Here is a 16,103-nt window from a genome sequence, read left to right on the forward strand (position 1 = left end):
ACAAGATCGAGCACACACTCACCGAAATCATCCCGGGCAAGAAGAGGAAAGGAAGCATATTTCTGCTCAACGTCTACAGCAACCCATCTCAGAGAAAACATAGATTCAAGACATTACTGCACAGAGCCAGCACCGCAGCGGGCCGCAACACGCTGATCGCGTGCGGAGACTTCAACGCGATGAACCCTGCCTGGGGCTACAACAAGTACACAGCAAAGGGCCGCGACCTGTACCAAGACGCCACGGAACTCGACTTCACCCTCATCACGGACCCGACACATCCGACGAGAATTGGTAACTCCGTGTCCCGGGACACGACTCCGGACCTCACGTTCGTCAAGAACGACATCCGGGGCGCGATCACCTGGAGAAACACGGGGATCGACCTAGGCAGCGACCACACCATCGTGGAAATCGGCATACCGGAACACAACGACACCAGCGTCAAAACTCACAGATGGATAGACTGGGATGCCTTTCGAGACGCCAGAAGCCAGAAGAGCGACGGTGACGACGAGATCGAAGACATCGACTCGTGGACGGCCGAAATCACCATGAGCGTACGCGACGCGACCAAAGAGATTGAAACGGGCGCGGAGATCGACAAAGTAGACAGCCGGCTTGCGCATCTCATCGAGGCCAAACAGTCGATACTCAATCGCTGGAAGAAACAACGGCTTAACCGTAGACTGCGAAAGAAGGTGGCGGACCTGAACCGAGCGATCGAGGATCACTGCCGCGCTCTCTGCATGCAACAGTGGAACGAGATCTGCAACGCGGCAGACGGGCAGATGCATAGCGGGAAGACGTGGAACCTACTGCGGCACCTGCTCGACGAAACGAAGACCAAGTCGCACCAAAGGGACAGACTCGCCAGGCTCATACATCGGGCGGTCTCAGCACACGGCGTCGATGAAGTCACCAGGCGCATTAACGACAAATACCTGCCGACTACACCTACCGAACAACACGCGCCGTACAGCGGCCTGCCTAACGCGAAGCTCGATCGTGACATCGACGTCGAGGAGGTACGCGCGGCCCTGCACGACCTCAACAGCCGGTCGGCAGCCGGCCCGGACCTCGTCACGAACAAGGCGCTCAAGAACCTCGATGACGGCTCGATTGAAAAGCTCGCAAAATACTACAACAAGTGCTGGAGAGCGGGCGCGCTGCCAAAGCTGTGGAAGACAGCCAAGACCATCCTGATCCCCAAGCCGGGGAAGCCGCCGGACACGGATAACCTTCGGCCCATCTCGCTCACGTCCTGCGTGGGCAAGGTGCTGGAGCACGTCCTGCTCAACAGGTGGCAAGACTACCTGGAACGAGAAGGGCTGTACCCGGCCACTTTGATCGGCTTCAGACAGCATCTCAGCACGCAGGACGCGATGCTGCAGCTCAAACACCAAATCATCGATGATGGTGGCAGCGCCCGCGACAACAAAGCCATCCTAGGGCTCGACCTGCAGAGCGCCTTCGATAAGGTGAAACACTCGGCGATTCTGTCCCAAGTCTCCAAGCTCAACATGGGGGAAAGATCCTACAACTACATCAAGGACTTCCTCACGGACAGGACCGTCGAGCTACGAGCAGGCGACCTACAGACGCAAGAGAAGAAGCTCGGGAGCACCGGAACACCGCAGGGATCGGTCATTTCGCCGGTGCTGTTCAACCTGGTAATGATCGGAGTGGCCGAAAAGCTCGGGCGCATCGAAGACGTCAGGCACACCATCTACGCGGACGATATCACGATATGGGTGACCGGTGGCAGCGACGCCCACATCGAGGGCGCGCTGCAAGCCGCCGTCGACGCAATAGAAGACCAGCTGGAAGGCACCAGACTGAGATGTTCGCCGAGCAAATCGGAGCTTCTCATACTCCCACCTACCAAATACAGCAGAGGCAAGTCCAGACAACGCGAAAGCGAAAAAATCAGAATAGTGACCAAATCCGGCAACGTGATCCCCGAGGTCGGCAAAATTAGGATCTTAGGCATGGTCATCGAAAAGCACGGAAGGAACGGCGAAACCATCACCCGTCTCAAGGCAAAAGCAGCCAACGCGATTCGACTCCTCAAGCGAGTCACTTCCCGAAAGGCTGGCATGAGAGAGGAGAGCCTAATTAGGCTCGTCCAATCTTTCGTCATCAGCCACGTCGCGTACGTTGCAGCCTACCACAGATGGCTGCAACATGAACGAAACAAGATCAACGTGCTCATCAGAAGAGCGTACAAGACGGTGCTGGGCCTGTTCGAGTCCACAAGCACGACCCGCTTGTTACAACTCGGGCTACACAATACGCTCGAAGAAATAGCCGAAGCGCAACGGACCTCTCAACTGGAGCGGCTGTCCATGACCGAAGCCGGGAGGAAGATACTGGACGATCTGGGAATAAGACGCTCGAACGAGGTGGAGATGAAGCTCCCCGTCCCCGAAGAGGTCCGACGCCAGACCAGAATCGACCCCATACCGAAGAACATGAATCCCGAGTTCAACAAGGGAAGAAGAGCGGCGAGGGCCAAGGCTCTCATCGACCAGCATGCCAACGACGAACACGCGCGGTACGTGGACGCGGCCGAATACCAACGGAACGCCTTCGCAGCGGTCGTCATAGAGGCGTCAACCGGCGCCACAAGGACGGCAGCGAGCGTGAGAAGCACCGAAGCGGAACAAGCGGAGGAGGTGGCCATCGCCCTGGCCATCGCCGACGCAGACTGCCACACGGTGCTGAGTGACTCAAGACAGGCGGTGCGAAACTTCTCCAAAGGGCAAATCTGCAGGGAGGCTGAGCGCGTACTGCGAGCGGTAAAACCAGACGAACGAAAAGTACGACTCAAGTGGTTCCCGGCGCACGCGGGCGACGCGTCGGAACGCAATGAGAACCATAATGAGACGGCACACGCCGCGGCGCGAGCGCTAACCAACCGCGCCCCGGCGACAGACCGTCCGACGTGGTTCGGAACTAAGGACCGCATGACGGATTACAATGAAATCGCGAAGGCCTACCGCTTGGCTCGCAGGACTCTTCCACCCCCGCACCCGAGATTGAGTCGAGCGGAGGCGGTAGTGCTGAGACAGCTCCAGACCGGATCGCTACCGAGCCCGAAACTGATGAATCGCATGCACCCCGAGACATATCCGACAGATATGTGCAGAGTCTGCCGGAGGGAGACCGCAGACTACATGCACATCTTGTGGGACTGCATGAAATATCCAGAAGACGCTAAATCAAGAACACTCCCACCGCGGCTCGAGGCAGCCGCAAGGAGCTACGACCGAGACGATCAGCTCTGGGCCGTCCAGCAGGTCCTCGAGGCGCTCGAAAGGCACGGACCCAGCAAGCCGGCAACGGCGAGCGGAGACCCGCGCCGAGTAACGGCAACTTCGAGGATGACGTAGGCCCTCGTCGGGGCGCGCGAGCGCCCAACTGCAGGCATAAATGAAGTTTCTCCAATCCAATCCGCAATATATTTAACTATACGTATAAGTCTCCAATTGATCTAGGTATCTTAAGCAAAAAAGTCACCGCACGTAATGCGTCAAACAAGGCAAACATGTCGCGCAGTGACATATTCGTAGATCACAGAATCCTCAGGCCCGCCCCCCGACGCACCGCGGGCGTCGGAAGGCGGCTTCCTCCCCGCTTTTCTCTCTTGCGCACAGAAGACTGAGCCGCCATAGAAGGCTCACGCTTTCACTTACACATACCGCATGCTGCGTACGACGGCGATGTTATCAACCTTGGACTGCATACGTAGCATGTATGACTGAATGCTTTATTTTCAACAGACCTAATACAGAGCCTGCTAGAGGGGCAGACGCTAAAGGCTTAAAATGCCTGACAAAGGCCTCTCACCCATTACAGTTTCGCAAGCGGCTTTAGGCAAAGATAACTGTCACGCTTTCATCACAAACAAATAAACAAAAAAACACGAAAAACACAGAATATAACCATTTTACGTTTTTATAAGAACAGTATCTATGTATGTCTGTATTACATACATAATGTATGAAGTACATATATACATTGAGCATACATTTCACGTGCGTGTTTTTTTTATTATGCAACTATACCCATACAATATATGAAGATGTTTGTATACACACATACATATTGCACGCCTTTGCATATTTACACACACCAAAAGAAATCAAATAGTAAGTGGAGAAACAACCACAGCGAACATTTCTGAGAGTAGTTTAATTCTGAAATGATTAATACATATGTTGTTATTTTTGAAAATATTTATAGTGGTACCAAAATCCAATTTTTCTTTGAACTTATTTAATATATCAGCTACCTGATATTCCGTTTTCTGTCGTCCGTATTCAGTTCGTATTTTAGGAGTGCGTCGTTTTTGGAATCTTAGACAATAGCTAGGAATTTTTTCATCTTTTGTGTAGAGTTTGTTTCTGTGTATTGATTGCAATAGCTTGAAATAGTATAACTTGTCTGCCCGCAGTATACCATGTTTTATAAATAAGGGAGCCGTTCTTAAATCTTGCATTTTACCATAATAATTTTCAAAACACCGTAAAATCTTTTTTGGAGTATAACAAGCGTGTTGTTTTTTTGTTTTTGTGGTGGTACCCCAGACAAGTAAACCATATGTAAGTTTGGAATAGAAAAGAGAATAATAAAGAGTTCGCTTTGGCCAGAGTGGGTTATCCTGTACAAACATCCAACTGTACGTGCTAAACCTGAAATGAGATAATTTATATGTGTAGTCCAACTTAGTTTGTCTTGAAACTACACCCCGAGAAATTTTTGTTTTTCAACGTGTTTAATTGCGCTTTCTTCAAATTGTAGCATTATGTTTCTGTACAATGGTTTGTTAGTAGGAAGAAATATCATGTATGTAGTTCTGGAGGCATTTAATGTCAGCATTTTCTGTTTTAGCCATCTGGATAGATGAAAAAGATATGCATTGGCATCGCGCTCAACTGTCGCAAGGTTATGGCAACAAAAATATATATTTGTGTGATCTGCGTACATGATGACGTCAGAGGTACCAGGGATAGAGACAATATCATTTATAAAGATGATGAATAATAGTGGCCCAAGTATGGAGCCCTGAGGGACGCCGTGTTTTAGTCTCATTTCCGTTAAAAATGCTCCGCTATTCTTTACAAGCTGAAAACGATCTGATAAGTAGCTTCTGAGAAGATCAAGAGCAACGCCTCGGACTACATACCTGGATAATTTGTTTAGTAATAAATCGAATTGTATAGAATCAAAGGCTTTCCTGAGGTCTAGAAATAGACCAAGCGTTTATTTCCTATTTTCCATATTTTCGATGATTTTTTCTTTGGTATTTACTAGAGTCTGCTCAGTTGATTTGGGCTTGCGAAAACCATATTGGTTTTCTGCTATTAGTTGACGTTTGTCAAAGAATACCAGGAGTCTTTCATAAATAAAGGCTTCAAAATTTTTTGATATTGTGAGAAGTACAGATATGGGACGATAGTACGGTAAGTTGTTTACAACACCCCATTTAGATAGATTGCATTGCATTTAGATAGATTGAAAGAATGTATTTGCATTGAGAGCGCCAAAATTGCATTCTGTTTCGCAAGAAGATACATAGGAACCGGCGTTAACAAAGTGAGTATTCATAGCATCAGCCAATCTTTCCGCGCGCAGCGTTTCTCCATCTATGGTGAGCTCCTTACAGTACCTTTTTTCCTGGAAGTGAGCGAGTTCACCAGAACCCATATCTTTCTGTGGTCGTTGCAAATTCTTTCAAGCGTTTTCTCGTAGTATTGGTGCTTTGCTTTTTTCAGATCAGACGTGAGGGTGCTTCGGTATTTTTTGTATAGTTCGAATTTATCAGGCGCCCGCGTGCTTACAAAGCCATAATATAACTGATTATTTACTTTGATACGATAATATAAATCTGAGGTAACCCATGGCTTCCTTCGCTTTTTTTATTTCTAGAAGATATTTTTACTGGGAACGCAGCAACATAGCAAGCGCGAAGCAACTTTATGAATCTATCATACGCATCGTTTACATTTTCTTTGCAATAGACAGCGTGCCAATCAACTTCTTTAACTATATGAAAAAACGTTTCCCTCGTTTCGTCATTTTTTCGTCGCTCAGTTGTCAGCTGTTTAATTGGTTGGCTGTCTTTTTCTAGAGCAAATGAAGCAAAAAATACAGGGGTGATCGCTTAAGTCATAGGATAGAATCCGAGTTTTTGATTCGCATGGGTTTACATTCGAAGCACATATATCTAGTACTGTTGCACTGTGCGTAGTAATCCTGGTTGGTTTTGTGATGTAGTTTGTTAAACCGTAAGTGGAAAAAACAAGTTCTAACTTTTTCGCATATGGGTCACCTGAAATGAGATCTATGTTCATGTCGCCCATAACGACACAAGGAGTATTAGAAGTAGTGGACTCAAGTATTGTGTCCAGAAATTCTAAGAATTTATTTTTATGCCCCTGGGGTGGACGATAAAGCGCAATAATTAACACTTTGCTAATGCGCATGCTTAGACACTAAGTGTCTGCGTTCGTAACTGATACGTGTTCAAGGATCTCATTAGACGATGTAACCCTGAAATAAATGGCTATTCCACCACCTTTTTTTCCATCACGACAGAGGTATTCTGAACGGTAGCTTCAAAAGTGTGGTGCGTGTGCTTTGTCTGTTATCCAAGATTCCGTAAAGATTAAAACGTCAATATCAGAAGATACGGACGATAGCAATGCCGCTATATTATCTGCTTTTCCCTTTATGCTTCTGCAATTTATGTGTCTTACTGTAAGCCCTTTTTCTGTTGGGGATAACGCGCTATTAAATTCATTGACAGTACAATATCTGCAGTTGTCGATCAGTTCAGCCATAGTGATATGAACAGCACAAATGAACAAACAAAAAAGGAAAAAAAAAGAAGGCAAGACTATTCCTACTCGCTGTGGATTTGCTCCAAGTCTGGCGTATCAGCGATGTGGATAACAGGGGATTCCACATTTTTTCGTGCAAGCACCCTGCCTCCGGACGTCCACACAAATTTACAGTGTGCTTCCTTCTTTTTGTGAATCGCAGCCGCAAGCAAGTTTTTATTTTTAGGTGTCAAGTGCTCATTTACAAAGATTGGTCGTCGTTCTTTCGTGCCAAACAGCGAGCTGTTGAGCCTTTGCTTCCTACTTTTCGACAGCAGAGCATTTCGCTTGCTTCTTCTAACAAAGCGCACAATTATATTCTGGACGCCCGGTTTCGGCGTGCGAACCCAGTGACACGTGTCACCGTCGTCATCTTCGACACATTCCCCCACTCTCTCGCCTATTTTTTGCATCGCGGTCAGTGGGTTGCAGCCAGCGGGGGCTCCTTTCACCTCCAGATTGTTTAGGCGCTGATATTGCTCGACTTCCTCGCACCTCTGTGTTAGCTTTGAATTTTCAGCCTTCAAATACATGTTTTGTTTCAGCAGTTGCTGCATTTCCATCCTCAAGCTTTTTATGTCGGCGGCCGTATCTTTTACGTCATTGCAGATTTCAGTGCAGTAGCACACGCCATCCTTCAGCTCTGGAATACCTGCTTTAGTCTCCCGCGTCTCCGCTCTAATATCAGGCCGGAAAGTCTCAAGTGCTTTGGCTAAGTCACGTAGTTCTTTCAAGTTTGTATCTTGCTTTCCAGCATCCTTTCCCGCCATGTTCAAAAAATCAAAGCAGTCGAGATACACACAATGTTATGCACCTTGGCAGCAGCAGCAGCACTAGGAAGTGCGAAAAAAAATTTTTTTTTTCAATGGATGGAAAGAAGCACTAACCTGCAATGATACAGGGCAGATTTTTAAGGACGGGGTCTTTCGGTGCCACTGCCGCTGCCAATGTCGCCTCCTTCCGCGCTTCTTTTTATACGGTTGGTCCGTTGACGGCAGCGTCCCCTCGTTGCAACGATGATGTGAACGCTGCGACGTGCCTTGCAGGAATGCAGACGGTGGCAGACGGTTTTGCAGACGGTGACGGCAGGAATGCGCCTGGAGTTTCCATAGAATTGCTATCGCAATAATATAACAGTATCCGGCAACTGAAGAGTCCTGTGGACCATTACTTTCCGCAAAAGAAGCAGAAGTACAAAAATCGAACCTTCGCCATGTCACAATTCGCTTAGCGACAACAATGTCTTTCTTTTTCTTTTGTGGGGCTGCAGTAGAGAAATAAAAAGAAAATACTCGTATGAAAGCATGCGGCCACAATCGAATGCCTACTTTGAGCCCCTAATGTGGCTACCGAAGTAATATTGAAGAAAACGAGAGACGCTTCGTCCACTGACAACCATGCGCATACTGCTCGGTATCCTACACCGGCGAGATAAAACACTTTCTGGAGAGGTTGCGATAAGATCGACGTGATTAAGATCGACGTGATGGTGAAGCCCTCAAGCGAACGCGTTGCAATTCGTCGAGTCTCCACAGTGATGGCGGCGAGGGACCATTGTTTCTCTTTCACGTGTGCTAGCCGGAAAGCGCTCCAAAACCCTGCCAGGCCAAAATCCACTCGGCCAGAGAAAAACAAACGCGCCCCCAAGTGCGCCGTGCGGTGGTCAGAGCAACACAAGAAGAACGGATGGGCTCTGGCTGGCTCTGGTAGCCCGCGGGTAGCGAGAACAAGAAAAGTGAAAAGACTCAATGTGTCCTCGTGAATAAAAGTGAAAGCAGAAAAAGTAATTAAAAACGTAGTTACCTTTGCTGGCTTTACTTTCTTGACATTGATGCTTTGGTGCAGCTGAAAAAAATTTTGATATTCTTTTCCTTGACATGACAGCACAAATGAACCACCACAACGCTTCATCTTGTCGGGCCTCGCTGCGTGCTTTCTCAACTTGTCTGATAGTGTGTTAATTGGGCTTGATTCTTACTATGGCCCGATGTACGACTTTAGAAAAGTCAATGCATCTTTGGCGTCAAATGTTTATAAGAGCAGTGAACCCACAAACTTCCGAAATTCGAAATCAAAAGCCCGACTTTGGAAATGCCAATGCACCTTTCGCATCGAAAGTTCATGAGAGCTGTATACCCATAAAATTTCGAAATTGAAATTGAAAAGATTCCGCGTCCTCCTCAAGATGCCGCGACGAGCCCGGTCGCCAAGAAGACGCCCTTGAAACTTTCGGCTAGGATGGGGCTCCTTGAGCGATGTGACTCAGAAGCATGGCCGTTGCCACGAAATCCTGCCCGAGTTCGCAATGTGCGCGCCCAAATGTTGTTTCGAGCACGAAAAAGACACTCTAGACAACATTTAGAATGATTTCCGGCGCCGTGGGTTGTTTTCGTCGGTGATGCATGACAGCACAATTTTTTTTTCGGGGGGGGGGGGGGGTTAGAGCCTCTTAAGCACCCCCCCCCCCCGCCCACCCGTTGGCTACGCCCCTGAGCCGCATTGAAGTCAGCAACGCTTCAACGCAGCACTAAATTCAGTAGAACAGTCAGCGACAAGTAATGCTCTCGTATTTCCACATCATAAGAATTGCTAAGGTGCCCATAGTTCTAACGCAAGAGCGTTAAGGGCCCCGTGCCGCAGAAAATTCAGTGTCGGTGTCGGCGGAGTGTCAGTGAGCGAAAATTACCCTACGCTATTAGGCATATGTATATGCCACGCTTTGTTATATGCAGGCGGTATATGCGGGCCATATTGCCACACCATACTATCACTAAGATTGCTCATATTCCGTGTTAAATTCTCGAAAAAAGTTATTGCATGGAATTTTGAGGACGGCAGGCCACAAACAAATGTCATTAAAGAACACACCGACAGCGCATGCCTTTTATGTTGAATCATCTCAGGCAGAAGTGCGAAACAATACCATAAACCTCAAAATGGTGTAATTTTTTTGGCAGGGTGGGGTCCTACCTCAGGGATCAGTTCACGAAGAGGCTGTGTTTCTACCAGAAAGCTCGCCTCCGTGCATAGGGTGCGCCGCCAGCGTTTCCGGGTAAACAGTACGGTTACATAAGCTGCCGTTGCTGGCAAGCGTCAGAAGCAGTGAGGGATCTTTGAATGCTATCACGTTCCACCCTTAAAGGCGAAGCTTAAGTGTCCTGCAAATTCTTAGATTAGCGTGTCTTGCCGAGCCGTGCGCCATTAATTCGGCTGCAAAACTAACAAGAAGGCAACTGGACGCACCCATACGCTGCACTCAATCGACTTAAAATAGCGGAGTGAGAGAAGCGTTCTACGTTCCGTCGCTCACACAAGGGAAGGTGTTCTGCGAGAGCCCACCTAATGTACATGTCCGTTTCGTCTGCGGCTGAATTCTTGATTGGTTGTGGCGCCTCGCTGCTGCGGATGCGCAGCTCAGCCCAGCCAATGAGCACTTCAACAGCAGATGAAATCGACATGTCCACTAGGTGGACCTCCCCAGCGCTGTGCGCACGCTGTGCGCCTTCCCTCTAAGCAGTTGTGTGAAAATTGTTGGAATACACCAGTCTGGGTGAACTGTATGGTGAGCGCTCAGCTTAAGGTGCCTATTGTATTAACGGTAGCAGCTTTATGTCACATATGGAAACAGGGCAAAATTAATTGGCGCATAGATACACGAATAGATTGTAGTCATACAAGCACACCACAAACATGAGCGCTTTAGTGATGCGCCATTTCATCGCTCTGCTGAGCGCGACAGAAGCTAACCGTGTAGCAATGGCCGACAGAGGAATCTGTACCCGTAATAGAAAACGAGCACTTAAAATACAATCCTCACAGGCACACAAGCATGTTTCGCACCAGTTTCCGCTAACATTCAATGATACTCTCAAGCTCACTTTAATGCTCACGTGAACTCGCTCTCTAGCAGCTACTCATGCTGGAAGGTCACATCTACTTTCACATTCACTTCCACACTGACGTCCACTCTTGCTAACCGCCATCCTTATTAGCACCTAACTCAGCAGCAGCCACTCACGTTCGCACTCGCGTGCACTCACTCACACCCTTCGGTACTCCCGCCTGTATGAGTCCGTGCATGAAGCCATGAGCGATAAATGAAAATGAAAATCTTCCGTGCCCGAGCTCTGTCGTGGCTGCGTGATGTCTCAAATCGTAATCAATGAGCAGCCAGGTTCCTAAATTATATTCATGCGAAAGGATTATATATCTCGAGCCGAAAAACCGGCTGTGCCCGCAATGAGTGGTACCGAAATTCTCACTATACTGATGTCAACAATGTTTTGTACAGTCATTAAGGTGAAGTACCATACCGTACGCTCCGTGAAAAAAGAAAGTACAGTCAGCCATACCTATAGTCCTTGCAAAAATAAAGCAGGCTATGAAGGTGGATTAAAGTGGTTTAAAGTTGGTAAAAATTAGACAAAGGTGGATTAAAGTGGGCTTTGACTTTATTGAAATTTAGACAATATACAGTTGTCCGGGTGAAGAAGGCTAAAGGTGACACACGTGGTCACCTGACTAGGCCCTAGATACCCTGAATTCACGCAGGCACTGTTTCGACATGGTAAGTTACGAAGTACAAACAATTTTTTTTTACAGGAAGACTACAACAATTCACATACAGCAATATACATACATTGTACATTCAAATCAATCTAATTAAGAATGTATCATAACTACAAACATGTTCTATTGACCAAAATATACAAAGCAAGGAATCCAACTGGATCTCCTATACGACAAAAAGAATGTTCACATGACAAGTATGTTCACGTGACAAAAAAAAGGAAAAGAATTTCTAACTGGTTTATACACGATTTAATAAAAATCTCCTTGCCTGGTTACGGAAAGCATGCAAAGAGGAACAGTTTTCCATGATGTCTATCTGAGCAGAATAAAGATTTAACAGATTAGGAATTTGCCAACTTAACAGCTGTGTCCCGTAATTCGTCCTACATTTAAACTTGATGAAGTTGGTTCTCCTAAACTCATAATGGGAATCATGTTTGGTATACATAAAAGCGAAGAGTTGTCGATCAATTTTGAAATCTGAATACGCAAGCTCTGATAATCGCAGTTTATATAGTGATTGAATGTCCAGGAGGCGATTCTGCGAAAAATATACAGATGTTGATTCACGTTGTGGTAGATTTTCAATAAAGCGCACACTTTTTTTCTGTAATCGGTGGAGGCTTTCCATGTTAGACCTAGTAGTGGTGCCCCAAACAAGCAGGCAGTAATGCAGTCGCGAATGAACAGTATTAAAATACAGTTGATGTAGTATATAACGAGGCAACAATAAGCGAAACTTATTAAGCATAGCAATACAGTGTGCAATATTGCACTTAATATAGTGAACATGGCAAGACCAACGAAGGTTTTCATGAAACTGAATACCTCAAAATTTATTTGTGTTACCTTTCTTAGCGGTCGCGACTCGAATGCCACATCATTATTAATATAAACAGGTCTGTTAACAGGGGTAAAATTAATGTACTTGGTTTTGTCAACATTTAATGAGAGTTCATTTGCAACCAGCCAGTCAGATAGATCCTTAAGCCATAAGTGTACACGCGGAATTAAGGAACCTAAATTGTTACCAGAAAAAAATACACTTATGTCGTCAGCGTAAAGGATAATAGAAGGGGTTTGTGGGATAGATACCATGTCATTGATGTATAAAAGAAACAGTAGGTCCTAGGATTGACCCCTGAGGAAACACAAATTTGATTAGCTCAGAATTACACGTGGCATTATTAATAACAACATACTGGGAACGACTGGAAAGGTAGTTCTGCAATAATTTAACTGAAGTGCCTCGTATTCCATAATGCGGTAGTTTGCTAAGAAGTGTATTATGTTTAATAGAACCAAACGCTTTGCTGAAGTCTAGAAAAATACCTAGTGTGTACAATTGATTTTCTATGTTGTTTCTAATTTTCTATGATTTTCTAAGTTTATCCTTAATACTGAGCAAGGCGGATTCAGTTAATTTCTTCCTCTGAAATCCGTACTAGATGGAAGAAATTAACTGGTGTTAAGATAGGTAGTAATCGATGTATTAATCACTTTTCCTACTATTTTAGAAAACAACGGTAGAACTGATATAGGTATATAATTACTAATTATATTTGCAGCACCGTTTTTAAACAAAACAGCAACTCTTGCCATCTTCATTTTTTCGGGGAATATACCTGTTGTCAAGATTAGATTTGTTATAAGACAAAGTACATTAAGGGCATTATTACCTGTTGGGCAGTATACCTGTTGTCAAGATTAGATTTGTTATAAGACAAAGTACATTAAGGGTGGACGACGACGAAGTTTCCCTGCTAAGGTGGCTGCTCACCGCTCCTGTGAAAAATCTCGCCTTCCGCGTAAAAACGTTCCATACATCAAGAGATTGGACCCCAACACATCTGAGGACGCCCCGGATGCTCATGCGCAGTCCGGTTTTTTGACATTCAGCGAATGTCACTCCATCGGCCCTGCAGCTGAGTTGTACACTGGGACTAGGCCTAGCGCCTCCGGTGACGCTCTGGAGGCGGTAGATTCGCCGGCGCCGCTCGTCACGACGGCGTTACCGGCCGCACAATTGACGCCTGAGCCTGGATCCCAGCTCCTGGCTCCTGCTCCAAGTGCTTCGGCTACAGCCCACCCATCGGCTTCCCAAAATGCACATCAGACCGTGAGTGATCTGCCCTCAGGGCGGAGCCCGGCGATGGCTTCCCAGACACCGATCGGGAATGGGACTCCAGTTGTTGTGCATGATGAAACGAGTACTCCTATGGACTTGTCTTCTGCGCTACCATCTGTGCCGTCGGCCGCCCGTGGTTCTCAGAAGCGTCCTTCGGAGCAATCTGCACCAGATTCGTGTTCGGTCAACAGCGGCTCCCAAGGCAAGCGTTCCTGTCTAACGACTGACCACCCAGTGGTGTCGACACCGGGCTCAGTTTGCTATAAAGCAACCATTAAAGCTCTGGCCCCCACAAGCCTCACGGAGATTCCGAACAGGATTATTCAGGCAAACCTAGACGCTTGTCTTGGCACCACAGGCTTCCGCGGCTTCACGGCCCGGAAGAAGTCAGATACCATCGCTGTGTGGCTCCCGACATTGGCTGCTGTCGAGCGTTTGCAAGCGCTTCAACGTCTCTCGATAACGAGCGAGGTCACCGTGCCGGTCCAGGTGTACCTGGTAGAGGGCTCGGATCTACAGCGCTGTGTCGTTTACAACGTTGACGTTGGCGAGGACCAGACTGCTCTCCAGCGTGAGCTCTATTGTCCTACTCACCGTGTCATTCAAGCGCGTTACATGGGAAAGGGGCGCTCTTGCATCGTCACCTTGCAGGGCCCACCAACTCCCCCAGCCCGCCTGTACTACTATGGCTGCATTCTACCGCCTCGGCCATATAAACCCAGTGTCGTCTATTGTTACAAATGTTTCCGACCGGACCACATGCGCCGATCATGTCCATTTACAGCGCCAGATGAAGCTGTATTAGCTGGCGCAGTGTCTTATCGATGTGGACTCTGCAAGACCGACGACCACGAGATCACTTCTCCAACTTGTCCCACAAAGCAAAAGGCCACTCAGAAGGTTCGTCGCGGGATTCCTAAGCAATGGCCTCAGCATGCTGCAACACAACCAGTGCTGACATCTAACAGGTTTGCGGCGCTCCAGTGGGATGAGGACGACTGGCCAGAGCTTTCCGAGCCCGACCCGCCTGCACCCCATTCCCAACAGACTTACAGTGACAAAGTTCGCAAAGACTGCCGTCGCCCGCTGGTTATACAGAAGCAGAGCGGGCCGGAACATCCGCGTGATGATATGGCAGCAGTTGACAATCAAATTGCCCGCCTTTTAGCGGAGGTATCCAAGCTCCGACAACACCGTGAACTACTTGCGCGTCGGCGACGTGCAGTGGAATCTCACACCACTACAAGTATCGATTCCGCTGCAACATTGTCTCTGTCACGCCCCGCTGTATCGGTCGCAGAGTCTACCAGATCTTCAGCTCCGTTGCCGGATAACTCTACAACATCCCTTTTGCGGTTCATGGTCAGCCAGTTATCCAACCTGACATCTGTGATTTTGCAACGTCTTGACTCGTAATCAAAATGGCGGGCACAGGTGTTTGTGGCGTGCTTCAATGGAACTGTAGAGGGCTCTCCACGAAAGTGGGGGAGCTTAAATCCCGTCTACGTATGAACAAGCTGCAGGTGTGGGCCCTGTTACTACGGGAGACCAACGCCTTGCCTGCCATTCCGGGCTTCAGTGGATACGTGTATCCTTCGATGAGTGACCATCGCGTGCACACAGCTGCCCCTCCAGGAAAGGCGGCAGTGTATGTGGATAGGCGCTATCCTCAGGTCTGCCTTTCTCTTGAAAACTGGTGTAACTCATATCAGGAGGTAGTGGCAGTAGCTGTGAAGTTACCCAAGGCAACTGTTGTGGTAGTGTCATACTACATAAGACCAGCCGGTGGCTCTTCTTCAAGAATTAATCTGGGCTGGTTGGTGAATGTCCGTCGCCAATACCCAGCGTGTCCTATTTTAGTTGGTGGTGATTTCAACGCCCCTCACCCAGATTGGGGGTACCCTACTTCTAGCCCTCGAGGTAGGCGTGTGCGGGACGCCTTCGCGGATGCGTTGTTTGTACTACTGAACCATCCCGATTCAGCAACGTGAGCTGTGCCTCAAGCTCGACGTACAACATACGCACCGGATCTTACGTGGTGATCGGGTCCCGGCACTCCCACTTGGCACCTGGAGCCCGACTGCTGGGGTAGTGACCACCACTGTTACGTTTCGCCTACGACGCGCGGTATAGCCGGCGCGGATGCAACGGACGCCGGGGCTTCGTTCAAAGCGGCGGACATTTTGGCCCGTTCGACGCCGCCGCAACGCCTCCCTGCCAAGCGCGTCCAGGCGTGTTTCAATGCCACGTGTCTTCGTGTGTGCGTGTGTGTGTGTGTGTGTGTGTGTGCATGTTGGTGCCCACGCTTGTCAAGGCGCGGCAGCCGGGGAGAGGAGCTCCCCAAGTGTGAAGCGAGGAGGTCTGACCGGCGCCGGCTTGGCGGATGCGTCACTACACTCGTCTCAACGTGTCTCTCAGCCTGTCCGTGCCCCGCCGTCACGTGGCCTCGTCACGAGGCTTTCCTCTTGCCCTCGACTCCGAGAGTATAAGAGCAGCTGCCCCCGGACGCCAAGAGA

At 48.2% G+C, this 16,103-nt stretch overlaps 1 long non-coding RNA gene across 1 annotated transcript in view; it reads left to right on the forward strand.

Moving 5' to 3' along the window:
- The window catches only part of LOC140213138 (uncharacterized), a 74,168-nt gene that overhangs the window by 39,200 nt on the left and 18,865 nt on the right, over nt 1-16,103 (forward strand). The window lies entirely within an intron of this gene.

This window comes from Dermacentor andersoni, chromosome 9, assembly GCF_023375885.2.
Source record: "Dermacentor andersoni chromosome 9, qqDerAnde1_hic_scaffold, whole genome shotgun sequence".
Classification (NCBI taxonomy): Eukaryota; Metazoa; Arthropoda; class Arachnida; order Ixodida; family Ixodidae; genus Dermacentor; species Dermacentor andersoni.